Below are 25,165 nucleotides of genomic sequence, written 5' to 3' on the forward strand. Positions count from 1 at the left end.
ATGTGTCTGAGAGGGGCTGGAGAAGGAACAGCAAGCTCTAACTGATGTGTCTGAGAGGGGCTGGAGAAGGAACAGCAAGCTCTAACTGATGTGTCTGAGAGGGGCTGGAGAAGGAACAGCAAGCTCTAACTGATGTGTCTGAGAGGGGCTGGAGAAGGAACAGCAAGCTCTAACTGATGTGTCTGAGAGGGGCTGGAGAAGGAACAGCAAGCTCTAATTGATGTGTCTGAGAGGGGCTGGAGAAGGAACAGCAAGCTCTAACTGATGTGTCTGAGAGGGGCTGGAGAAGGAACAGCAAGCTCTAATTGATGTGTCTGAGAGGGGCTGGAGAAGGAACAGCAAGCTCTAACTGATGTGTCTGAGAGGGGCTGGAGAAGGAACAGCAAGCTCTAACTGATGTGTCTGAGAGGGGCTGGAGAAGGAACAGCAAGCTCTAACTGATGTGTCTGAGAGGGGCTGGAGAAGGAACAGCAAGCTCTAACTTGATGTGTCTGAGAGGGGCTGGAGAAGGAACAGCAAGCTCTAACTGATGTGTCTGAGAGGGGCTGGAGAAGGAACAGCAAGCTCTAACTGATGTGTCTGAGAGGGGCTGGAGAAGGAACAGCAAGCTCTAACTGATGTGTCTGAGAGGGGCTGGAGAAGGAACAGCAAGCTCTAATTGATGTGTCTGAGAGGGGCTGGAGAAGGAACAGCAAGCTCTAATTGATGTGTCTGAGAGGGGCTTGAGAAGGAACAGCAAGCTCTAATTGATGTGTCTGAGAGGGGCTTGAGAAGGAACAGCAAGCTCTAATTGATGTGTCTGAGAGGGGCTTGAGAAGGAACAGCAAGCTCTAATTGATGTGTCTGAGAGGGGCTGGAGAAGGAACAGCAAGCTCTAATTGATGTGTCTGAGAGGGGCTGGAGAAGGAACAGCAAGCTCTAATTGATGTGTCTGAGAGGGGCTGGAGAAGGAACAGCAAGCTCTAACTGATGTGTCTGAGAGGGGCTGGAGAAGGAACAGCAAGCTCTAATTGATGTGTCTGAGAGGGGCTGGAGAAGGAACAGCAAGCTCTAACTGATGTGTCTGAGAGGGGCTGGAGAAGGAACAGCAAGCTCTAACTGATGTGTCTGAGAGGGGCTGGAGAAGGAACAGCAAGCTCTAACTGATGTGTCTGAGAGGGGCTGGAGAAGGAACAGCAAGCTCTAACTGATGTGTCTGAGAGGGGCTGGAGAAGGAACAGCAAGCTCTAACTGATGTGTCTGAGAGGGGCTGGAGAAGGAACAGCAAGCTCTAATTGATGTGTCTGAGAGGGGCTGGAGAAGGAACAGCAAGCTCTAATTGATGTGTCTGAGAGGGGCTGGAGAAGGAACAGCAAGCTCTAACTGATGTGTCTGAGAGGGGCTGGAGAAGGAACAGCAAGCTCTAACTGATGTGTCTGAGAGGGGCTGGAGAAGGAACAGCAAGCTCTAACTGATGTGTCTGAGAGGGGCTGGAGAAGGAACAGCAAGCTCTAACTGATGTGTCTGAGAGGGGCTGGAGAAGGAACAGCAAGCTCTAACTGATGTGTCTGAGAGGGGCTGGAGAAGGAACAGCAAGCTCTAACTGATGTGTCTGAGAGGGGCTGGAGAAGGAACAGCAAGCTCTAACTGATGTGTCTGAGAGGGGCTGGAGAAGGAACAGCAAGCTCTAATTGATGTGTCTGAGAGGGGCTGGAGAAGGAACAGCAAGCTCTAATTGATGTGTCTGAGAGGGGCTGGAGAAGGAACAGCAAGCTCTAATTGATGTGTCTGAGAGGGGCTGGAGAAGGAACAGCAAGCTCTAATTGATGTGTCTGAGAGGGGCTGGAGAAGGAACAGCAAGCTCTAACTGATGTGTCTGAGAGGGGCTGGAGAAGGAACAGCAAGCTCTAACTGATGTGTCTGAGAGGGGCTGGAGAAGGAACAGCAAGCTCTAACTGATGTGTCTGAGAGGGGCTGGAGAAGGAACAGCAAGCTCTAACTGATGTGTCTGAGAGGGGCTGGAGAAGGAACAGCAAGCTCTAATTGATGTGTCTGAGAGGGGCTGGAGAAGGAACAGCAAGCTCTAATTGATGTGTCTGAGAGGGGCTGGAGAAGGAACAGCAAGCTCTAATTGATGTGTCTGAGAGGGGCTGGAGAAGGAACAGCAAGCTCTAATTGATGTGTCTGAGAGGGGCTGGAGAAGGAACAGCAAGCTCTAACTGATGTGTCTGAGAGGGGCTGGAGAAGGAACAGCAAGCTCTAACTGATGTGTCTGAGAGGGGCTGGAGAAGGAACAGCAAGCTCTAATTGATGTGTCTGAGAGGGGCTGGAGAAGGAACAGCAAGCTCTAACTGATGTGTCTGAGAGGGGCTGGAGAAGGAACAGCAAGCTCTAACTGATGTGTCTGAGAGGGGCTGGAGAAGGAACAGCAAGCTCTAATTGATGTGTCTGAGAGGGGCTGGAGAAGGAACAGCAAGCTCTAACTGATGTGTCTGAGAGGGGCTGGAGAAGGAACAGCAAGCTCTAACTGATGTGTCTGAGAGGGGCTGGAGAAGGAACAGCAAGCTCTAATTGATGTGTCTGAGAGGGGCTTGAGAAGGAACAGCAAGCTCTAATTGATGTGTCTGAGAGGGGCTGGAGAAGGAACAGCAAGCTCTAACTGATGTGTCTGAGAGGGGCTGGAGAAGGAACAGCAAGCTCTAACTGATGTGTCTGAGAGGGGCTGGAGAAGGAACAGCAAGCTCTAACTGATGTGTCTGAGAGGGGCTGGAGAAGGAACAGCAAGCTCTAATTGATGTGTCTGAGAGGGGCTGGAGAAGGAACAGCAAGCTCTAACTGATGTGTCTGAGAGGGGCTGGAGAAGGAACAGCAAGCTCTAACTGATGTGTCTGAGAGGGGCTGGAGAAGGAACAGCAAGCTCTAACTGATGTGTCTGAGAGGGGCTGGAGAAGGAACAGCAAGCTCTAACTGATGTGTCTGAGAGGGGCTTGAGAAGGAACAGCAAGCTCTAATTGATGTGTCTGAGAGGGGCTGGAGAAGGAACAGCAAGCTCTAATTGATGTGTCTGAGAGGGGCTGGAGAAGGAACAGCAAGCTCTAATTGATGTGTCTGAGAGGGGCTGGAGAAGGAACAGCAAGCTCTAATTGATGTGTCTGAGAGGGGCTGGAGAAGGAACAGCAAGCTCTAACTGATGTGTCTGAGAGGGGCTGGAGAAGGAACAGCAAGCTCTAACTGATGTGTCTGAGAGGGGCTGGAGAAGGAACAGCAAGCTCTAACTGATGTGTCTGAGAGGGGCTGGAGAAGGAACAGCAAGCTCTAACTGATGTGTCTGAGAGGGGCTGGAGAAGGAACAGCAAGCTCTAATTGATGTGTCTGAGAGGGGCTGGAGAAGGAACAGCAAGCTCTAACTGATGTGTCTGAGAGGGGCTGGAGAAGGAACAGCAAGCTCTAATTGATGTGTCTGAGAGGGGCTGGAGAAGGAACAGCAAGCTCTAATTGATGTGTCTGAGAGGGGCTGGAGAAGGAACAGCAAGCTCTAATTGATGTGTCTGAGAGGGGCTGGAGAAGGAACAGCAAGCTCTAACTGATGTGTCTGAGAGGGGCTGGAGAAGGAACAGCAAGCTCTAATTGATGTGTCTGAGAGGGGCTGGAGAAGGAACAGCAAGCTCTAACTGATGTGTCTGAGAGGGGCTGGAGAAGGAACAGCAAGCTCTAACTGATGTGTCTGAGAGGGGCTGGAGAAGGAACAGCAAGCTCTAATGATGTGTCTGAGAGGGGCTGGAGAAGGAACAGCAAGCTCTAACTGATGTGTCTGAGAGGGGCTGGAGAAGGAACAGCAAGCTCTAACTGATGTGTCTGAGAGGGGCTGGAGAAGGAACAGCAAGCTCTAATTGATGTGTCTGAGAGGGGCTGGAGAAGGAACAGCAAGCTCTAATTGATGTGTCTGAGAGGGGCTGGAGAAGGAACAGCAAGCTCTAATTGATGTGTCTGAGAGGGGCTGGAGAAGGAACAGCAAGCTCTAACTGATGTGTCTGAGAGGGGCTGGAGAAGGAACAGCAAGCTCTAACTGATGTGTCTGAGAGGGGCTGGAGAAGGAACAGCAAGCTCTAACTGATGTGTCTGAGAGGGGCTGGAGAAGGAACAGCAAGCTCTAACTGATGTGTCTGAGAGGGGCTGGAGAAGGAACAGCAAGCTCTAACTGATGTGTCTGAGAGGGGCTGGAGAAGGAACAGCAAGCTCTAACTGATGTGTCTGAGAGGGGCTGGAGAAGGAACAGCAAGCTCTAACTGATGTGTCTGAGAGGGGCTGGAGAAGGAACAGCAAGCTCTAATTGATGTGTCTGAGAGGGGCTTGAGAAGGAACAGCAAGCTCTAATTGATGTGTCTGAGAGGGGCTGGAGAAGGAACAGCAAGCTCTAATTGATGTGTCTGAGAGGGGCTTGAGAAGGAACAGCAAGCTCTAATTGATGTGTCTGAGAGGGGCTGGAGAAGGAACAGCAAGCTCTAATTGATGTGTCTGAGAGGGGCTGGAGAAGGAACAGCAAGCTCTAACTGATGTGTCTGAGAGGGGCTGGAGAAGGAACAGCAAGCTCTAACTGATGTGTCTGAGAGGGGCTGGAGAAGGAACAGCAAGCTCTAACTGATGTGTCTGAGAGGGGCTGGAGAAGGAACAGCAAGCTCTAACTGATGTGTCTGAGAGGGGCTGGAGAAGGAACAGCAAGCTCTAACTGATGTGTCTGAGAGGGGCTGGAGAAGGAACAGCAAGCTCTAACTGATGTGTCTGAGAGGGGCTGGAGAAGGAACAGCAAGCTCTAATTGATGTGTCTGAGAGGGGCTGGAGAAGGAACAGCAAGCTCTAACTGATGTGTCTGAGAGGGGCTGGAGAAGGAACAGCAAGCTCTAATTGATGTGTCTGAGAGGGGCTGGAGAAGGAACAGCAAGCTCTAATTGATGTGTCTGAGAGGGGCTGGAGAAGGAACAGCAAGCTCTAACTGATGTGTCTGAGAGGGGCTGGAGAAGGAACAGCAAGCTCTAATTGATGTGTCTGAGAGGGGCTGGAGAAGGAACAGCAAGCTCTAACTGATGTGTCTGAGAGGGGCTGGAGAAGGAACAGCAAGCTCTAATTGATGTGTCTGAGAGGGGCTGGAGAAGGAACAGCAAGCTCTAACTGATGTGTCTGAGAGGGGCTGGAGAAGGAACAGCAAGCTCTAACTGATGTGTCTGAGAGGGGCTGGAGAAGGAACAGCAAGCTCTAATTGATGTGTCTGAGAGGGGCTGGAGAAGGAACAGCAAGCTCTAACTGATGTGTCTGAGAGGGGCTGGAGAAGGAACAGCAAGCTCTAATTGATGTGTCTGAGAGGGGCTGGAGAAGGAACAGCAAGCTCTAACTGATGTGTCTGAGAGGGGCTGGAGAAGGAACAGCAAGCTCTAATTGATGTGTCTGAGAGGGGCTGGAGAAGGAACAGCAAGCTCTAACTGATGTGTCTGAGAGGGGCTGGAGAAGGAACAGCAAGCTCTAACTGATGTGTCTGAGAGGGGCTGGAGAAGGAACAGCAAGCTCTAACTGATGTGTCTGAGAGGGGCTGGAGAAGGAACAGCAAGCTCTAACTGATGTGTCTGAGAGGGGCTGGAGAAGGAACAGCAAGCTCTAACTGATGTGTCTGAGAGGGGCTGGAGAAGGAACAGCAAGCTCTAACTGATGTGTCTGAGAGGGGCTGGAGAAGGAACAGCAAGCTCTAATTGATGTGTCTGAGAGGGGCTGGAGAAGGAACAGCAAGCTCTAACTGATGTGTCTGAGAGGGGCTGGAGAAGGAACAGCAAGCTCTAACTGATGTGTCTGAGAGGGGCTGGAGAAGGAACAGCAAGCTCTAACTGATGTGTCTGAGAGGGGCTGGAGAAGGAACAGCAAGCTCTAACTGATGTGTCTGAGAGGGGCTGGAGAAGGAACAGCAAGCTCTAACTGATGTGTCTGAGAGGGGCTGGAGAAGGAACAGCAAGCTCTAATTGATGTGTCTGAGAGGGGCTGGAGAAGGAACAGCAAGCTCTAATTGATGTGTCTGAGAGGGGCTGGAGAAGGAACAGCAAGCTCTAATTGATGTGTCTGAGAGGGGCTGGAGAAGGAACAGCAAGCTCTAACTGATGTGTCTGAGAGGGGCTGGAGAAGGAACAGCAAGCTCTAATGAGGTGTCTGAGAGGGGCTGGAGAAGGAACAGCAAGCTCTAATTGATGTGTCTGAGAGGGGCTGGAGAAGGAACAGCAAGCTCTAACTGATGTGTCTGAGAGGGGCTGGAGAAGGAACAGCAAGCTCTAACTGATGTGTCTGAGAGGGGCTGGAGAAGGAACAGCAAGCTCTAACTGATGTGTCTGAGAGGGGCTGGAGAAGGAACAGCAAGCTCTAACTGATGTGTCTGAGAGGGGCTGGAGAAGGAACAGCAAGCTCTAATTGATGTGTCTGAGAGGGGCTGGAGAAGGAACAGCAAGCTCTAATTGATGTGTCTGAGAGGGGCTGGAGAAGGAACAGCAAGCTCTAATTGATGTGTCTGAGAGGGGCTGGAGAAGGAACAGCAAGCTCTAACTGATGTGTCTGAGAGGGGCTGGAGAAGGAACAGCAAGCTCTAATTGATGTGTCTGAGAGGGGCTGGAGAAGGAACAGCAAGCTCTAACTGATGTGTCTGAGAGGGGCTGGAGAAGGAACAGCAAGCTCTAACTGATGTGTCTGAGAGGGGCTGGAGAAGGAACAGCAAGCTCTAACTGATGTGTCTGAGAGGGGCTGGAGAAGGAACAGCAAGCTCTAACTGATGTGTCTGAGAGGGGCTGGAGAAGGAACAGCAAGCTCTAACTGATGTGTCTGAGAGGGGCTGGAGAAGGAACAGCAAGCTCTAATTGATGTGTCTGAGAGGGGCTGGAGAAGGAACAGCAAGCTCTAATTGATGTGTCTGAGAGGGGCTGGAGAAGGAACAGCAAGCTCTAACTGATGTGTCTGAGAGGGGCTGGAGAAGGAACAGCAAGCTCTAATTGATGTGTCTGAGAGGGGCTGGAGAAGGAACAGCAAGCTCTAACTGATGTGTCTGAGAGGGGCTGGAGAAGGAACAGCAAGCTCTAACTGATGTGTCTGAGAGGGGCTGGAGAAGGAACAGCAAGCTCTAACTGATGTGTCTGAGAGGGGCTGGAGAAGGAACAGCAAGCTCTAACTGATGTGTCTGAGAGGGGCTGGAGAAGGAACAGCAAGCTCTAACTGATGTGTCTGAGAGGGGCTGGAGAAGGAACAGCAAGCTCTAACTGATGTGTCTGAGAGGGGCTGGAGAAGGAACAGCAAGCTCTAACTGATGTGTCTGAGAGGGGCTGGAGAAGGAACAGCAAGCTCTAATTGATGTGTCTGAGAGGGGCTGGAGAAGGAACAGCAAGCTCTAATTGATGTGTCTGAGAGGGGCTGGAGAAGGAACAGCAAGCTCTAATTGATGTGTCTGAGAGGGGCTGGAGAAGGAACAGCAAGCTCTAACTGATGTGTCTGAGAGGGGCTGGAGAAGGAACAGCAAGCTCTAACTGATGTGTCTGAGAGGGGCTGGAGAAGGAACAGCAAGCTCTAACTGATGTGTCTGAGAGGGGCTGGAGAAGGAACAGCAAGCTCTAACTGATGTGTCTGAGAGGGGCTGGAGAAGGAACAGCAAGCTCTAACTGATGTGTCTGAGAGGGGCTGGAGAAGGAACAGCAAGCTCTAATTGATGTGTCTGAGAGGGGCTGGAGAAGGAACAGCAAGCTCTAACTGATGTGTCTGAGAGGGGCTGGAGAAGGAACAGCAAGCTCTAACTGATGTGTCTGAGAGGGGCTTGAGAAGGAACAGCAAGCTCTAACTGATGTGTCTGAGAGGGGCTGGAGAAGGAACAGCAAGCTCTAACTGATGTGTCTGAGAGGGGCTGGAGAAGGAACAGCAAGCTCTAACTGATGTGTCTGAGAGGGGCTGGAGAAGGAACAGCAAGCTCTAACTGATGTGTCTGAGAGGGGCTGGAGAAGGAACAGCAAGCTCTAACTGATGTGTCTGAGAGGGGCTGGAGAAGGAACAGCAAGCTCTAATTGATGTGTCTGAGAGGGGCTGGAGAAGGAACAGCAAGCTCTAACTGATGTGTCTGAGAGGGGCTGGAGAAGGAACAGCAAGCTCTAACTGATGTGTCTGAGAGGGGCTGGAGAAGGAACAGCAAGCTCTAACTGATGTGTCTGAGAGGGGCTGGAGAAGGAACAGCAAGCTCTAACTGATGTGTCTGAGAGGGGCTGGAGAAGGAACAGCAAGCTCTAACTGATGTGTCTGAGAGGGGCTGGAGAAGGAACAGCAAGCTCTAATTGATGTGTCTGAGAGGGGCTGGAGAAGGAACAGCAAGCTCTAACTGATGTGTCTGAGAGGGGCTGGAGAAGGAACAGCAAGCTCTAACTGATGTGTCTGAGAGGGGCTGGAGAAGGAACAGCAAGCTCTAATTGATGTGTCTGAGAGGGGCTGGAGAAGGAACAGCAAGCTCTAACTGATGTGTCTGAGAGGGGCTGGAGAAGGAACAGCAAGCTCTAACTGATGTGTCTGAGAGGGGCTGGAGAAGGAACAGCAAGCTCTAACTGATGTGTCTGAGAGGGGCTGGAGAAGGAACAGCAAGCTCTAATTGATGTGTCTGAGAGGGGCTGGAGAAGGAACAGCAAGCTCTAACTGATGTGTCTGAGAGGGGCTGGAGAAGGAACAGCAAGCTCTAATTGATGTGTCTGAGAGGGGCTGGAGAAGGAACAGCAAGCTCTAACTGATGTGTCTGAGAGGGGCTGGAGAAGGAACAGCAAGCTCTAACTGATGTGTCTGAGAGGGGCTGGAGAAGGAACAGCAAGCTCTAACTGATGTGTCTGAGAGGGGCTGGAGAAGGAACAGCAAGCTCTAACTGATGTGTCTGAGAGGGGCTGGAGAAGGAACAGCAAGCTCTAATTGATGTGTCTGAGAGGGGCTGGAGAAGGAACAGCAAGCTCTAACTGATGTGTCTGAGAGGGGCTGGAGAAGGAACAGCAAGCTCTAATTGATGTGTCTGAGAGGGGCTGGAGAAGGAACAGCAAGCTCTAATTGATGTGTCTGAGAGGGGCTGGAGAAGGAACAGCAAGCTCTAATTGATGTGTCTGAGAGGGGCTGGAGAAGGAACAGCAAGCTCTAATTGATGTGTCTGAGAGGGGCTGGAGAAGGAACAGCAAGCTCTAACTGATGTGTCTGAGAGGGGCTGGAGAAGGAACAGCAAGCTCTAACTGATGTGTCTGAGAGGGGCTGGAGAAGGAACAGCAAGCTCTAACTGATGTGTCTGAGAGGGGCTGGAGAAGGAACAGCAAGCTCTAACTGATGTGTCTGAGAGGGGCTGGAGAAGGAACAGCAAGCTCTAACTGATGTGTCTGAGAGGGGCTGGAGAAGGAACAGCAAGCTCTAACTGATGTGTCTGAGAGGGGCTGGAGAAGGAACAGCAAGCTCTAATTGATGTGTCTGAGAGGGGCTGGAGAAGGAACAGCAAGCTCTAATTGATGTGTCTGAGAGGGGCTGGAGAAGGAACAGCAAGCTCTAATTGATGTGTCTGAGAGGGGCTGGAGAAGGAACAGCAAGCTCTAATTGATGTGTCTGAGAGGGGCTGGAGAAGGAACAGCAAGCTCTAATTGATGTGTCTGAGAGGGGCTGGAGAAGGAACAGCAAGCTCTAACTGATGTGTCTGAGAGGGGCTGGAGAAGGAACAGCAAGCTCTAACTGATGTGTCTGAGAGGGGCTGGAGAAGGAACAGCAAGCTCTAACTGATGTGTCTGAGAGGGGCTGGAGAAGGAACAGCAAGCTCTAACTGATGTGTCTGAGAGGGGCTGGAGAAGGAACAGCAAGCTCTAACTGATGTGTCTGAGAGGGGCTGGAGAAGGAACAGCAAGCTCTAACTGATGTGTCTGAGAGGGGCTGGAGAAGGAACAGCAAGCTCTAATTGATGTGTCTGAGAGGGGCTGGAGAAGGAACAGCAAGCTCTAATTGATGTGTCTGAGAGGGGCTGGAGAAGGAACAGCAAGCTCTAACTGATGTGTCTGAGAGGGGCTGGAGAAGGAACAGCAAGCTCTAATTGATGTGTCTGAGAGGGGCTGGAGAAGGAACAGCAAGCTCTAATTGATGTGTCTGAGAGGGGCTGGAGAAGGAACAGCAAGCTCTAACTGATGTGTCTGAGAGGGGCTGGAGAAGGAACAGCAAGCTCTAACTGATGTGTCTGAGAGGGGCTGGAGAAGGAACAGCAAGCTCTAACTGATGTGTCTGAGAGGGGCTGGAGAAGGAACAGCAAGCTCTAACTGATGTGTCTGAGAGGGGCTGGAGAAGGAACAGCAAGCTCTAACTGATGTGTCTGAGAGGGGCTGGAGAAGGAACAGCAAGCTCTAATTGATGTGTCTGAGAGGGGCTGGAGAAGGAACAGCAAGCTCTAACTGATGTGTCTGAGAGGGGCTGGAGAAGGAACAGCAAGCTCTAACTGATGTGTCTGAGAGGGGCTGGAGAAGGAACAGCAAGCTCTAACTGATGTGTCTGAGAGGGGCTGGAGAAGGAACAGCAAGCTCTAACTGATGTGTCTGAGAGGGGCTGGAGAAGGAACAGCAAGCTCTAACTGATGTGTCTGAGAGGGGCTGGAGAAGGAACAGCAAGCTCTAATTGATGTGTCTGAGAGGGGCTGGAGAAGGAACAGCAAGCTCTAACTGATGTGTCTGAGAGGGGCTGGAGAAGGAACAGCAAGCTCTAATTGATGTGTCTGAGAGGGGCTGGAGAAGGAACAGCAAGCTCTAACTGATGTGTCTGAGAGGGGCTGGAGAAGGAACAGCAAGCTCTAATTGATGTGTCTGAGAGGGGCTGGAGAAGGAACAGCAAGCTCTAACTGATGTGTCTGAGAGGGGCTGGAGAAGGAACAGCAAGCTCTAATTGATGTGTCTGAGAGGGGCTTGAGAAGGAACAGCAAGCTCTAATTGATGTGTCTGAGAGGGGCTGGAGAAGGAACAGCAAGCTCTAATTGATGTGTCTGAGAGGGGCTGGAGAAGGAACAGCAAGCTCTAACTGATGTGTCTGAGAGGGGCTGGAGAAGGAACAGCAAGCTCTAACTGATGTGTCTGAGAGGGGCTGGAGAAGGAACAGCAAGCTCTAACTGATGTGTCTGAGAGGGGCTGGAGAAGGAACAGCAAGCTCTAACTGATGTGTCTGAGAGGGGCTGGAGAAGGAACAGCAAGCTCTAACTGATGTGTCTGAGAGGGGCTGGAGAAGGAACAGCAAGCTCTAACTGATGTGTCTGAGAGGGGCTGGAGAAGGAACAGCAAGCTCTAACTGATGTGTCTGAGAGGGGCTGGAGAAGGAACAGCAAGCTCTAATTGATGTGTCTGAGAGGGGCTGGAGAAGGAACAGCAAGCTCTAATTGATGTGTCTGAGAGGGGCTGGAGAAGGAACAGCAAGCTCTAATTGATGTGTCTGAGAGGGGCTGGAGAAGGAACAGCAAGCTCTAACTGATGTGTCTGAGAGGGGCTGGAGAAGGAACAGCAAGCTCTAATTGATGTGTCTGAGAGGGGCTGGAGAAGGAACAGCAAGCTCTAACTGATGTGTCTGAGAGGGGCTGGAGAAGGAACAGCAAGCTCTAATTGATGTGTCTGAGAGGGGCTGGAGAAGGAACAGCAAGCTCTAACTGATGTGTCTGAGAGGGGCTGGAGAAGGAACAGCAAGCTCTAACTGATGTGTCTGAGAGGGGCTGGAGAAGGAACAGCAAGCTCTAATTGATGTGTCTGAGAGGGGCTGGAGAAGGAACAGCAAGCTCTAATTGATGTGTCTGAGAGGGGCTGGAGAAGGAACAGCAAGCTCTAACTGATGTGTCTGAGAGGGGCTGGAGAAGGAACAGCAAGCTCTAACTGATGTGTCTGAGAGGGGCTGGAGAAGGAACAGCAAGCTCTAACTGATGTGTCTGAGAGGGGCTGGAGAAGGAACAGCAAGCTCTAACTGATGTGTCTGAGAGGGGCTGGAGAAGGAACAGCAAGCTCTAATTGATGTGTCTGAGAGGGGCTGGAGAAGGAACAGCAAGCTCTAACTGATGTGTCTGAGAGGGGCTGGAGAAGGAACAGCAAGCTCTAACTGATGTGTCTGAGAGGGGCTGGAGAAGGAACAGCAAGCTCTAACTGATGTGTCTGAGAGGGGCTGGAGAAGGAACAGCAAGCTCTAACTGATGTGTCTGAGAGGGGCTGGAGAAGGAACAGCAAGCTCTAATTGATGTGTCTGAGAGGGGCTGGAGAAGGAACAGCAAGCTCTAACTGATGTGTCTGAGAGGGGCTGGAGAAGGAACAGCAAGCTCTAATTGATGTGTCTGAGAGGGGCTGGAGAAGGAACAGCAAGCTCTAATTGATGTGTCTGAGAGGGGCTGGAGAAGGAACAGCAAGCTCTAACTGATGTGTCTGAGAGGGGCTGGAGAAGGAACAGCAAGCTCTAACTGATGTGTCTGAGAGGGGCTGGAGAAGGAACAGCAAGCTCTAATTGATGTGTCTGAGAGGGGCTGGAGAAGGAACAGCAAGCTCTAACTGATGTGTCTGAGAGGGGCTGGAGAAGGAACAGCAAGCTCTAATTGATGTGTCTGAGAGGGGCTGGAGAAGGAACAGCAAGCTCTAACTGATGTGTCTGAGAGGGGCTGGAGAAGGAACAGCAAGCTCTAACTGATGTGTCTGAGAGGGGCTGGAGAAGGAACAGCAAGCTCTAACTGATGTGTCTGAGAGGGGCTGGAGAAGGAACAGCAAGCTCTAACTGATGTGTCTGAGAGGGGCTGGAGAAGGAACAGCAAGCTCTAACTGATGTGTCTGAGAGGGGCTGGAGAAGGAACAGCAAGCTCTAATTGATGTGTCTGAGAGGGGCTGGAGAAGGAACAGCAAGCTCTAATTGATGTGTCTGAGAGGGGCTGGAGAAGGAACAGCAAGCTCTAATTGATGTGTCTGAGAGGGGCTGGAGAAGGAACAGCAAGCTCTAATTGATGTGTCTGAGAGGGGCTTGAGAAGGAACAGCAAGCTCTAATTGATGTGTCTGAGAGGGGCTGGAGAAGGAACAGCAAGCTCTAATTGATGTGTCTGAGAGGGGCTGGAGAAGGAACAGCAAGCTCTAACTGATGTGTCTGAGAGGGGCTGGAGAAGGAACAGCAAGCTCTAACTGATGTGTCTGAGAGGGGCTGGAGAAGGAACAGCAAGCTCTAACTGATGTGTCTGAGAGGGGCTGGAGAAGGAACAGCAAGCTCTAACTGATGTGTCTGAGAGGGGCTGGAGAAGGAACAGCAAGCTCTAACTGATGTGTCTGAGAGGGGCTGGAGAAGGAACAGCAAGCTCTAACTGATGTGTCTGAGAGGGGCTGGAGAAGGAACAGCAAGCTCTAATTGATGTGTCTGAGAGGGGCTGGAGAAGGAACAGCAAGCTCTAACTGATGTGTCTGAGAGGGGCTGGAGAAGGAACAGCAAGCTCTAACTGATGTGTCTGAGAGGGGCTGGAGAAGGAACAGCAAGCTCTAATTGATGTGTCTGAGAGGGGCTGGAGAAGGAACAGCAAGCTCTAATTGATGTGTCTGAGAGGGGCTGGAGAAGGAACAGCAAGCTCTAATTGATGTGTCTGAGAGGGGCTGGAGAAGGAACAGCAAGCTCTAACTGATGTGTCTGAGAGGGGCTGGAGAAGGAACAGCAAGCTCTAACTGATGTGTCTGAGAGGGGCTGGAGAAGGAACAGCAAGCTCTAACTGATGTGTCTGAGAGGGGCTGGAGAAGGAACAGCAAGCTCTAACTGATGTGTCTGAGAGGGGCTGGAGAAGGAACAGCAAGCTCTAACTGATGTGTCTGAGAGGGGCTGGAGAAGGAACAGCAAGCTCTAACTGATGTGTCTGAGAGGGGCTGGAGAAGGAACAGCAAGCTCTAATTGATGTGTCTGAGAGGGGCTTGAGAAGGAACAGCAAGCTCTAATTGATGTGTCTGAGAGGGGCTGGAGAAGGAACAGCAAGCTCTAATTGATGTGTCTGAGAGGGGCTGGAGAAGGAACAGCAAGCTCTAATTGATGTGTCTGAGAGGGGCTGGAGAAGGAACAGCAAGCTCTAACTGATGTGTCTGAGAGGGGCTGGAGAAGGAACAGCAAGCTCTAACTGATGTGTCTGAGAGGGGCTGGAGAAGGAACAGCAAGCTCTAACTGATGTGTCTGAGAGGGGCTGGAGAAGGAACAGCAAGCTCTAACTGATGTGTCTGAGAGGGGCTGGAGAAGGAACAGCAAGCTCTAACTGATGTGTCTGAGAGGGGCTGGAGAAGGAACAGCAAGCTCTAACTGATGTGTCTGAGAGGGGCTGGAGAAGGAACAGCAAGCTCTAATTGATGTGTCTGAGAGGGGCTGGAGAAGGAACAGCAAGCTCTAATTGATGTGTCTGAGAGGGGCTGGAGAAGGAACAGCAAGCTCTAATTGATGTGTCTGAGAGGGGCTGGAGAAGGAACAGCAAGCTCTAATTGATGTGTCTGAGAGGGGCTGGAGAAGGAACAGCAAGCTCTAACTGATGTGTCTGAGAGGGGCTGGAGAAGGAACAGCAAGCTCTAATTGATGTGTCTGAGAGGGGCTGGAGAAGGAACAGCAAGCTCTAATTGATGTGTCTGAGAGGGGCTGGAGAAGGAACAGCAAGCTCTAACTGATGTGTCTGAGAGGGGCTGGAGAAGGAACAGCAAGCTCTAATTGATGTGTCTGAGAGGGGCTGGAGAAGGAACAGCAAGCTCTAATTGATGTGTCTGAGAGGGGCTGGAGAAGGAACAGCAAGCTCTAACTGATGTGTCTGAGAGGGGCTGGAGAAGGAACAGCAAGCTCTAACTGATGTGTCTGAGAGGGGCTGGAGAAGGAACAGCAAGCTCTAACTGATGTGTCTGAGAGGGGCTGGAGAAGGAACAGCAAGCTCTAATTGATGTGTCTGAGAGGGGCTGGAGAAGGAACAGCAAGCTCTAACTGATGTGTCTGAGAGGGGCTGGAGAAGGAACAGCAAGCTCTAACTGATGTGTCTGAGAGGGGCTGGAGAAGGAACAGCAAGCTCTAACTGATGTGTCTGAGAGGGGCTGGAGAAGGAACAGCAAGCTCTAATTGATGTGTCTGAGAGGGGCTGGAGAAGGAACAGCAAGCTCTAATTGATGTGTCTGAGAGGGGCTGGAGAAGGAACAGCAAGCTCTAATTGATGTGTCTGAGAGGGGCTGGAGAAGGAACAGCAAGCTCTAACTGATGTGTCTGAGAGGGGCTGGAGAAGGAACAGCAAGCTCTAATTGATGTGTCTGAGAGGGGCTGGAGAAGGAACAGCAAGCTCTAACTGATGTGTCTGAGAGGGGCTGGAGAAGGAACAGCAAGCTCTAACTGATGTGTCTGAGAGGGGCTGGAGAAGGAACAGCAAGCTCTAACTGATGTGTCTGAGAGGGGCTGGAGAAGGAACAGCAAGCTCTAATTGATGTGTCTGAGAGGGGCTGGAGAAGGAACAGCAAGCTCTAATTGATGTGTCTGAGAGGGGCTGGAGAAGGAACAGCAAGCTCTAATTGATGTGTCTGAGAGGGGCTGGAGAAGGAACAGCAAGCTCTAATTGATGTGTCTGAGAGGGGCTGGAGAAGGAACAGCAAGCTCTAATTGATGTGTCTGAGAGGGGCTGGAGAAGGAACAGCAAGCTCTAACTGATGTGTCTGAGAGGGGCTGGAGAAGGAACAGCAAGCTCTAACTGATGTGTCTGAGAGGGGCTGGAGAAGGAACAGCAAGCTCTAACTGATGTGTCTGAGAGGGGCTGGAGAAGGAACAGCAAGCTCTAACTGATGTGTCTGAGAGGGGCTGGAGAAGGAACAGCAAGCTCTAACTGATGTGTCTGAGAGGGGCTGGAGAAGGAACAGCAAGCTCTAACTGATGTGTCTGAGAGGGGCTGGAGAAGGAACAGCAAGCTCTAACTGATGTGTCTGAGAGGGGCTGGAGAAGGAACAGCAAGCTCTAACTGATGTGTCTGAGAGGGGCTTGAGAAGGAACAGCAAGCTCTAATTGATGTGTCTGAGAGGGGCTTGAGAAGGAACAGCAAGCTCTAACTGATGTGTCTGAGAGGGGCTGGAGAAGGAACAGCAAGCTCTAATTGATGTGTCTGAGAGGGGCTGGAGAAGGAACAGCAAGCTCTAATTGATGTGTCTGAGAGGGGCTGGAGAAGGAACAGCAAGCTCTAATTGATGTGTCTGAGAGGGGCTGGAGAAGGAACAGCAAGCTCTAATTGATGTGTCTGAGAGGGGCTGGAGAAGGAACAGCAAGCTCTAACTGATGTGTCTGAGAGGGGCTGGAGAAGGAACAGCAAGCTCTAATTGATGTGTCTGAGAGGGGCTGGAGAAGGAACAGCAAGCTCTAACTGATGTGTCTGAGAGGGGCTGGAGAAGGAACAGCAAGCTCTAACTGATGTGTCTGAGAGGGGCTGGAGAAGGAACAGCAAGCTCTAATTGATGTGTCTGAGAGGGGCTGGAGAAGGAACAGCAAGCTCTAACTGATGTGTCTGAGAGGGGCTGGAGAAGGAACAGCAAGCTCTAACTGATGTGTCTGAGAGGGGCTGGAGAAGGAACAGCAAGCTCTAACTGATGTGTCTGAGAGGGGCTGGAGAAGGAACAGCAAGCTCTAATTGATGTGTCTGAGAGGGGCTGGAGAAGGAACAGCAAGCTCTAATTGATGTGTCTGAGAGGGGCTGGAGAAGGAACAGCAAGCTCTAACTGATGTGTCTGAGAGGGGCTGGAGAAGGAACAGCAAGCTCTAACTGATGTGTCTGAGAGGGGCTGGAGAAGGAACAGCAAGCTCTAACTGATGTGTCTGAGAGGGGCTGGAGAAGGAACAGCAAGCTCTAACTGATGTGTCTGAGAGGGGCTGGAGAAGGAACAGCAAGCTCTAATTGATGTGTCTGAGAGGGGCTGGAGAAGGAACAGCAAGCTCTAATTGATGTGTCTGAGAGGGGCTGGAGAAGGAACAGCAAGCTCTAATTGATGTGTCTGAGAGGGGCTGGAGAAGGAACAGCAAGCTCTAATTGATGTGTCTGAGAGGGGCTGGAGAAGGAACAGCAAGCTCTAATTGATGTGTCTGAGAGGGGCTGGAGAAGGAACAGCAAGCTCTAATTGATGTGTCTGAGAGGGGCTGGAGAAGGAACAGCAAGCTCTAACTGATGTGTCTGAGAGGGGCTGGAGAAGGAACAGCAAGCTCTAACTGATGTGTCTGAGAGGGGCTGGAGAAGGAACAGCAAGCTCTAACTGATGTGTCTGAGAGGGGCTGGAGAAGGAACAGCAAGCTCTAATTGATGTGTCTGAGAGGGGCTGGAGAAGGAACAGCAAGCTCTAACTGATGTGTCTGAGAGGGGCTGGAGAAGGAACAGCAAGCTCTAATTGATGTGTCTGAGAGGGGCTGGAGAAGGAACAGCAAGCTCTAATTGATGTGTCTGAGAGGGGCTGGAGAAGGAACAGCAAGCTCTAACTGATGTGTCTGAGAGGGGCTGGAGAAGGAACAGCAAGCTCTAATTGATGTGTCTGAGAGGGGCTGGAGAAGGAACAGCAAGCTCTAACTGATGTGTCTGAGAGGGGCTGGAGAAGGAACAGCAAGCTCTAACTGATGTGTCTGAGAGGGGCTGGAGAAGGAACAGCAAGCTCTAATTGATGTGTCTGAGAGGGGCTGGAGAAGGAACAGCAAGCTCTAATTGATGTGTCTGAGAGGGGCTGGAGAAGGAACAGCAAGCTCTAACTGATGTGTCTGAGAGGGGCTGGAGAAGGAACAGCAAGCTCTAATTGATGTGTCTGAGAGGGGCTTGAGAAGGAACAGCAAGCTCTAATTGATGTGTCTGAGAGGGGCTGGAGAAGGAACAGCAAGCTCTAATTGATGTGTCTGAGAGGGGCTGGAGAAGGAACAGCAAGCTCTAATTGATGTGTCTGAGAGGGGCTGGAGAAGGAACAGCAAGCTCTAATTGATGTGTCTGAGAGGGGCTGGAGAAGGAACAGCAAGCTCTAACTGATGTGTCTGAGAGGGGCTGGAGAAGGAACAGCAAGCTCTAATTGATGTGTCTGAGAGGGGCTGGAGAAGGAACAGCAAGCTCTAATTGATGTGTCTGAGAGGGGCTGGAGAAGGAACAGCAAGCTCTAATTGATGTGTCTGAGAGGGGCTGGAGAAGGAACAGCAAGCTCTAATTGATGTGTCTGAGAGGGGCTGGAGAAGGAACAGCAAGCTCTAATTGATGTGTCTGAGAGGGGCTGGAGAAGGAACAGCAAGCTCTAACTTGATGTGTCTGAGAGGGGCTGGAGAAGGAACAGCAAGCTCTAACTGATGTGTCTGAGAGGGGCTGGAGAAGGAACAGCAAGCTCTAATTGATGTGTCTGAGAGGGGCTGGAGAAGGAACAGCAAGCTCTAACTGATGTGTCTGAGAGGGGCTGGAGAAGGAACAGCAAGCTCTAACTGATGTGTCTGAGAGGGGCTGGAGAAGGAACAGCAAGCTCTAATTGATGTGTCTGAGAGGGGCTGGAGAAGGAACAGCAAGCTCTAACTGATGTGTCTGAGAGGGGCTGGAGAAGGAACAGCAAGCTCTAATTGATGTGTCTGAGAGGGGCTGGAGAAGGAACAGCAAGCTCTAATTGATGTGTCTGAGAGGGGCTGGAGAAGGAACAGCAAGCTCTAATTGATGTGTCTGAGAGGGGCTGGAGAAGGAACAGCAAGCTCTAATTGATGTGTCTGAGAGGGGCTGGAGAAGGAACAGCAAGCTCTAATTGATGTGTCTGAGAGGGGCTGGAGAAGGAACAGCAAGCTCTAACTGATGTGTCTGAGAGGGGCTGGAGAAGGAACAGCAAGCTCTAATTGATGTGTCTGAGAGGGGCTGGAGAAGGAACAGCAAGCTCTAATTGATGTGTCTGAGAGGGGCTGGAGAAGGAACAGCAAGCTCTAACTGATGTGTCTGAGAGGGGCTGGAGAAGGAACAGCAAGCTCTAACTGATGTGTCTGAGAGGGGCTGGAGAAGGAACAGCAAGCTCTAATTGATGTGTCTGAGAGGGGCTGGAGAAGGAACAGCAAGCTCTAATTGATGTGTCTGAGAGGGGCTGGAGAAGGAACAGCAAGCTCTAATTGATGTGTCTGAGAGGGGCTGGAGAAGGAACAGCAAGCTCTAATTGATGTGTCTGAGAGGGGCTGGAGAAGGAACAGCAAGCTCTAATTGATGTGTCTGAGAGGGGCTGGAGAAGGAACAGCAAGCTCTAACTGATGTGTCTGAGAGGGGCTGGAGAAGGAACAGCAAGCTCTAATTGATGTGTCTGAGAGGGGCTGGAGAAGGAACAGCAAGCTCTAACTGATGTGTCTGAGAGGGGCTGGAGAAGGAACAGCAAGCTCTAACTGATGTGTCTGAGAGGGGCTGGAGAAGGAACAGCAAGCTCTAACTGATGTGTCTGAGAGGGGCTGGAGAAGGAACAGCAAGCTCTAATTGATGTGTCTGAGAGGGGCTGGAGAAGGAACAGCAAGCTCTAACTGATGTGTCTGAGAGGGGCTGGAGAAGGAACAGCAAGCTCTAATTGATGTGTCTGAGAGGGGCTGGAGAAGGAACAGCAAGCTCTAACTGATGTGTCTGAGAGGGGCTGGAGAAGGAACAGCAAGCTCTAACTGATGTGTCTGAGAGGGGCTGGAGAAGGAACAGCAAGCTCTAATTGATGTGTCTGAGAGGGGCTGGAGAAGGAACAGCAAGCTCTAATTGATGTGTCTGAGAGGGGCTGGAGAAGGAACAGCAAGCTCTAACTGATGTGTCTGAGAGGGGCTGGAGAAGGAACAGCAAGCTCTAACTGATGTGTCTGAGAGGGGCTGGAGAAGGAACAGCAAGCTCTAACTGATGTGTCTGAGAGGGGCTGGAGAAGGAACAGCAAGCTCTAACTGATGTGTCTGAGAGGGGCTGGAGAAGGAACAGCAAGCTCTAACTGATGTGTCTGAGAGGGGCTGGAGAAGGAACAGCAAGCTCTAATTGATGTGTCTGAGAGGGGCTGGAGAAGGAACAGCAAGCTCTAATTGATGTGTCTGAGAGGGGCTGGAGAAGGAACAGCAAGCTCTAACTGATGTGTCTGAGAGGGGCTGGAGAAGGAACAGCAAGCTCTAATTGATGTGTCTGAGAGGGGCTGGAGAAGGAACAGCAAGCTCTAATTGATGTGTCTGAGAGGGGCTGGAGAAGGAACAGCAAGCTCTAATTGATGTGTCTGAGAGGGGCTGGAGAAGGAACAGCAAGCTCTAATTGATGTGTCTGAGAGGGGCTGGAGAAGGAACAGCAAGCTCTAACTGATGTGTCTGAGAGGGGCTGGAGAAGGAACAGCAAGCTCTAATTGATGTGTCTGAGAGGGGCTGGAGAAGGAACAGCAAGCTCTAATTGATGTGTCTGAGAGGGGCTGGAGAAGGAACAGCAAGCTCTAATTGATGTGTCTGAGAGGGGCTGGAGAAGGAACAGCAAGCTCTAACTGATGTGTCTGAGAGGGGCTGGAGAAGGAACAGCAAGCTCTAATTGATGTGTCTGAGAGGGGCTGGAGAAGGAACAGCAAGCTCTAATTGATGTGTCTGAGAGGGGCTGGAGAAGGAACAGCAAGCTCTAACTGATGTGTCTGAGAGGGGCTGGAGAAGGAACAGCAAGCTCTAACTGATGTGTCTGAGAGGGGCTGGAGAAGGAACAGCAAGCTCTAATTGATGTGTCTGAGAGGGGCTGGAGAAGGAACAGCAAGCTCTAACTGATGTGTCTGAGAGGGGCTGGAGAAGGAACAGCAAGCTCTAACTGATGTGTCTGAGAGGGGCTGGAGAAGGAACAGCAAGCTCTAATTGATGTGTCTGAGAGGGGCTGGAGAAGGAACAGCAAGCTCTAATTGATGTGTCTGAGAGGGGCTGGAGAAGGAACAGCAAGCTCTAATTGATGTGTCTGAGAGGGGCTGGAGAAGGAACAGCAAGCTCTAACTGATGTGTCTGAGAGGGGCTGGAGAAGGAACAGCAAGCTCTAACTGATGTGTCTGAGAGGGGCTGGAGAAGGAACAGCAAGCTCTAATTGATGTGTCTGAGAGGGGCTGGAGAAGGAACAGCAAGCTCTAATTGATGTGTCTGAGAGGGGCTGGAGAAGGAACAGCAAGCTCTAATTGATGTGTCTGAGAGGGGCTGGAGAAGGAACAGCAAGCTCTAATTGATGTGTCTGAGAGGGGCTGGAGAAGGAACAGCAAGCTCTAATTGATGTGTCTGAGAGGGGCTGGAGAAGGAACAGCAAGCTCTAACTGATGTGTCTGAGAGGGGCTGGAGAAGGAACAGCAAGCTCTAATTGATGTGTCTGAGAGGGGCTGGAGAAGGAACAGCAAGCTCTAACTGATGTGTCTGAGAGGGGCTGGAGAAGGAACAGCAAGCTCTAACTGATGTGTCTGAGAGGGGCTGGAGAAGGAACAGCAAGCTCTAACTGATGTGTCTGAGAGGGGCTGGAGAAGGAACAGCAAGCTCTAACTGATGTGTCTGAGAGGGGCTGGAGAAGGAACAGCAAGCTCTAACTGATGTGTCTGAGAGGGGCTGGAGAAGGAACAGCAAGCTCTAACTGATGTGTCTGAGAGGGGCTGGAGAAGGAACAGCAAGCTCTAACTGATGTGTCTGAGAGGGGCTGGAGAAGGAACAGCAAGCTCTAATTGATGTGTCTGAGAGGGGCTGGAGAAGGAACAGCAAGCTCTAATTGATGTGTCTGAGAGGGGCTGGAGAAGGAACAGCAAGCTCTAACTGATGTGTCTGAGAGGGGCTGGAGAAGGAACAGCAAGCTCTAATTGATGTGTCTGAGAGGGGCTGGAGAAGGAACAGCAAGCTCTAATTGATGTGTCTGAGAGGGGCTGGAGAAGGAACAGCAAGCTCTAACTGATGTGTCTGAGAGGGGCTGGAGAAGGAACAGCAAGCTCTAATTGATGTGTCTGAGAGGGGCTGGAGAAGGAACAGCAAGCTCTAACTGATGTGTCTGAGAGGGGCTGGAGAAGGAACAGCAAGCTCTAACTGATGTGTCTGAGAGGGGCTGGAGAAGGAACAGCAAGCTCTAACTGATGTGTCTGAGAGGGGCTGGAGAAGGAACAGCAAGCTCTAACTGATGTGTCTGAGAGGGGCTGGAGAAGGAACAGCAAGCTCTAACTGATGTGTCTGAGAGGGGCTGGAGAAGGAACAGCAAGCTCTAATTGATGTGTCTGAGAGGGGCTGGAGAAGGAACAGCAAGCTCTAATTGATGTGTCTGAGAGGGGCTGGAGAAGGAACAGCAAGCTCTAATTGATGTGTCTGAGAGGGGCTGGAGAAGGAACAGCAAGCTCTAATTGATGTGTCTGAGAGGGGCTGGAGAAGGAACAGCAAGCTCTAACTGATGTGTCTGAGAGGGGCTGGAGAAGGAACAGCAAGCTCTAACTGATGTGTCTGAGAGGGGCTGGAGAAGGAACAGCAAGCTCTAATTGATGTGTCTGAGAGGGGCTGGAGAAGGAACAGCAAGCTCTAACTGATGTGTCTGAGAGGGGCTGGAGAAGGAACAGCAAGCTCTAACTGATGTGTCTGAGAGGGGCTGGAGAAGGAACAGCAAGCTCTAATTGATGTGTCTGAGAGGGGCTGGAGAAGGAACAGCAAGCTCTAACTGATGTGTCTGAGAGGGGCTGGAGAAGGAACAGCAAGCTCTAATTGATGTGTCTGAGAGGGGCTGGAGAAGGAACAGCAAGCTCTAACTGATGTGTCTGAGAGGGGCTGGAGAAGGAACAGCAAGCTCTAATTGATGTGTCTGAGAGGGGCTGGAGAAGGAACAGCAAGCTCTAATTGATGTGTCTGAGAGGGGCTGGAGAAGGAACAGCAAGCTCTAACTGATGTGTCTGAGAGGGGCTGGAGAAGGAACAGCAAGCTCTAATTGATGTGTCTGAGAGGGGCTGGAGAAGGAACAGCAAGCTCTAATTGATGTGTCTGAGAGGGGCTGGAGAAGGAACAGCAAGCTCTAACTGATGTGTCTGAGAGGGGCTGGAGAAGGAACAGCAAGCTCTAACTGATGTGTCTGAGAGGGGCTGGAGAAGGAACAGCAAGCTCTAACTGATGTGTCTGAGAGGGGCTGGAGAAGGAACAGCAAGCTCTAACTGATGTGTCTGAGAGGGGCTGGAGAAGGAACAGCAAGCTCTAACTGATGTGTCTGAGAGGGGCTGGAGAAGGAACAGCAAGCTCTAACTGATGTGTCTGAGAGGGGCTGGAGAAGGAACAGCAAGCTCTAACTGATGTGTCTGAGAGGGGCTGGAGAAGGAACAGCAAGCTCTAACTGATGTGTCTGAGAGGGGCTGGAGAAGGAACAGCAAGCTCTAACTGATGTGTCTGAGAGGGGCTGGAGAAGGAACAGCAAGCTCTAATTGATGTGTCTGAGAGGGGCTGGAGAAGGAACAGCAAGCTCTAATTGATGTGTCTGAGAGGGGCTGGAGAAGGAACAGCAAGCTCTAATTGATGTGTCTGAGAGGGGCTGGAGAAGGAACAGCAAGCTCTAATTGATGTGTCTGAGAGGGGCTGGAGAAGGAACAGCAAGCTCTAATTGATGTGTCTGAGAGGGGCTGGAGAAGGAACAGCAAGCTCTAACTGATGTGTCTGAGAGGGGCTGGAGAAGGAACAGCAAGCTCTAACTGATGTGTCTGAGAGGGGCTGGAGAAGGAACAGCAAGCTCTAACTGATGTGTCTGAGAGGGGCTGGAGAAGGAACAGCAAGCTCTAACTGATGTGTCTGAGAGGGGCTGGAGAAGGAACAGCAAGCTCTAATTGATGTGTCTGAGAGGGGCTGGAGAAGGAACAGCAAGCTCTAACTGATGTGTCTGAGAGGGGCTGGAGAAGGAACAGCAAGCTCTAATTGATGTGTCTGAGAGGGGCTGGAGAAGGAACAGCAAGCTCTAATTGATGTGTCTGAGAGGGGCTGGAGAAGGAACAGCAAGCTCTAATTGATGTGTCTGAGAGGGGCTGGAGAAGGAACAGCAAGCTCTAATTGATGTGTCTGAGAGGGGCTGGAGAAGGAACAGCAAGCTCTAATTGATGTGTCTGAGAGGGGCTGGAGAAGGAACAGCAAGCTCTAATTGATGTGTCTGAGAGGGGCTGGAGAAGGAACAGCAAGCTCTAATTGATGTGTCTGAGAGGGGCTGGAGAAGGAACAGCAAGCTCTAATTGATGTGTCTGAGAGGGGCTGGAGAAGGAACAGCAAGCTCTAATTGATGTGTCTGAGAGGGGCTGGAGAAGGAACAGCAAGCTCTAACTGATGTGTCTGAGAGGGGCTGGAGAAGGAACAGCAAGCTCTAACTGATGTGTCTGAGAGGGGCTGGAGAAGGAACAGCAAGCTCTAACTGATGTGTCTGAGAGGGGCTGGAGAAGGAACAGCAAGCTCTAATTGATGTGTCTGAGAGGGGCTGGAGAAGGAACAGCAAGCTCTAACTGATGTGTCTGAGAGGGGCTGGAGAAGGAACAGCAAGCTCTAATTGATGTGTCTGAGAGGGGCTGGAGAAGGAACAGCAAGCTCTAATTGATGTGTCTGAGAGGGGCTGGAGAAGGAACAGCAAGCTCTAATTGATGTGTCTGAGAGGGGCTGGAGAAGGAACAGCAAGCTCTAACTGATGTGTCTGAGAGGGGCTGGAGAAGGAACAGCAAGCTCTAACTGATGTGTCTGAGAGGGGCTGGAGAAGGAACAGCAAGCTCTAATTGATGTGTCTGAGAGGGGCTGGAGAAGGAACAGCAAGCTCTAACTGATGTGTCTGAGAGGGGCTGGAGAAGGAACAGCAAGCTCTAACTGATGTGTCTGAGAGGGGCTGGAGAAGGAACAGCAAGCTCTAATTGATGTGTCTGAGAGGGGCTGGAGAAGGAACAGCAAGCTCTAACTGATGTGTCTGAGAGGGGCTGGAGAAGGAACAGCAAGCTCTAATTGATGTGTCTGAGAGGGGCTGGAGAAGGAACAGCAAGCTCTAATTGATGTGTCTGAGAGGGGCTGGAGAAGGAACAGCAAGCTCTAACTGATGTGTCTGAGAGGGGCTGGAGAAGGAACAGCAAGCTCTAATTGATGTGTCTGAGAGGGGCTGGAGAAGGAACAGCAAGCTCTAATTGATGTGTCTGAGAGGGGCTGGAGAAGGAACAGCAAGCTCTAATTGATGTGTCTGAGAGGGGCTGGAGAAGGAACAGCAAGCTCTAA

This window comes from Salmo salar, chromosome ssa26 (genome assembly GCF_905237065.1).
Source record: "Salmo salar chromosome ssa26, Ssal_v3.1, whole genome shotgun sequence".
Classification (NCBI taxonomy): Eukaryota; Metazoa; Chordata; class Actinopteri; order Salmoniformes; family Salmonidae; genus Salmo; species Salmo salar.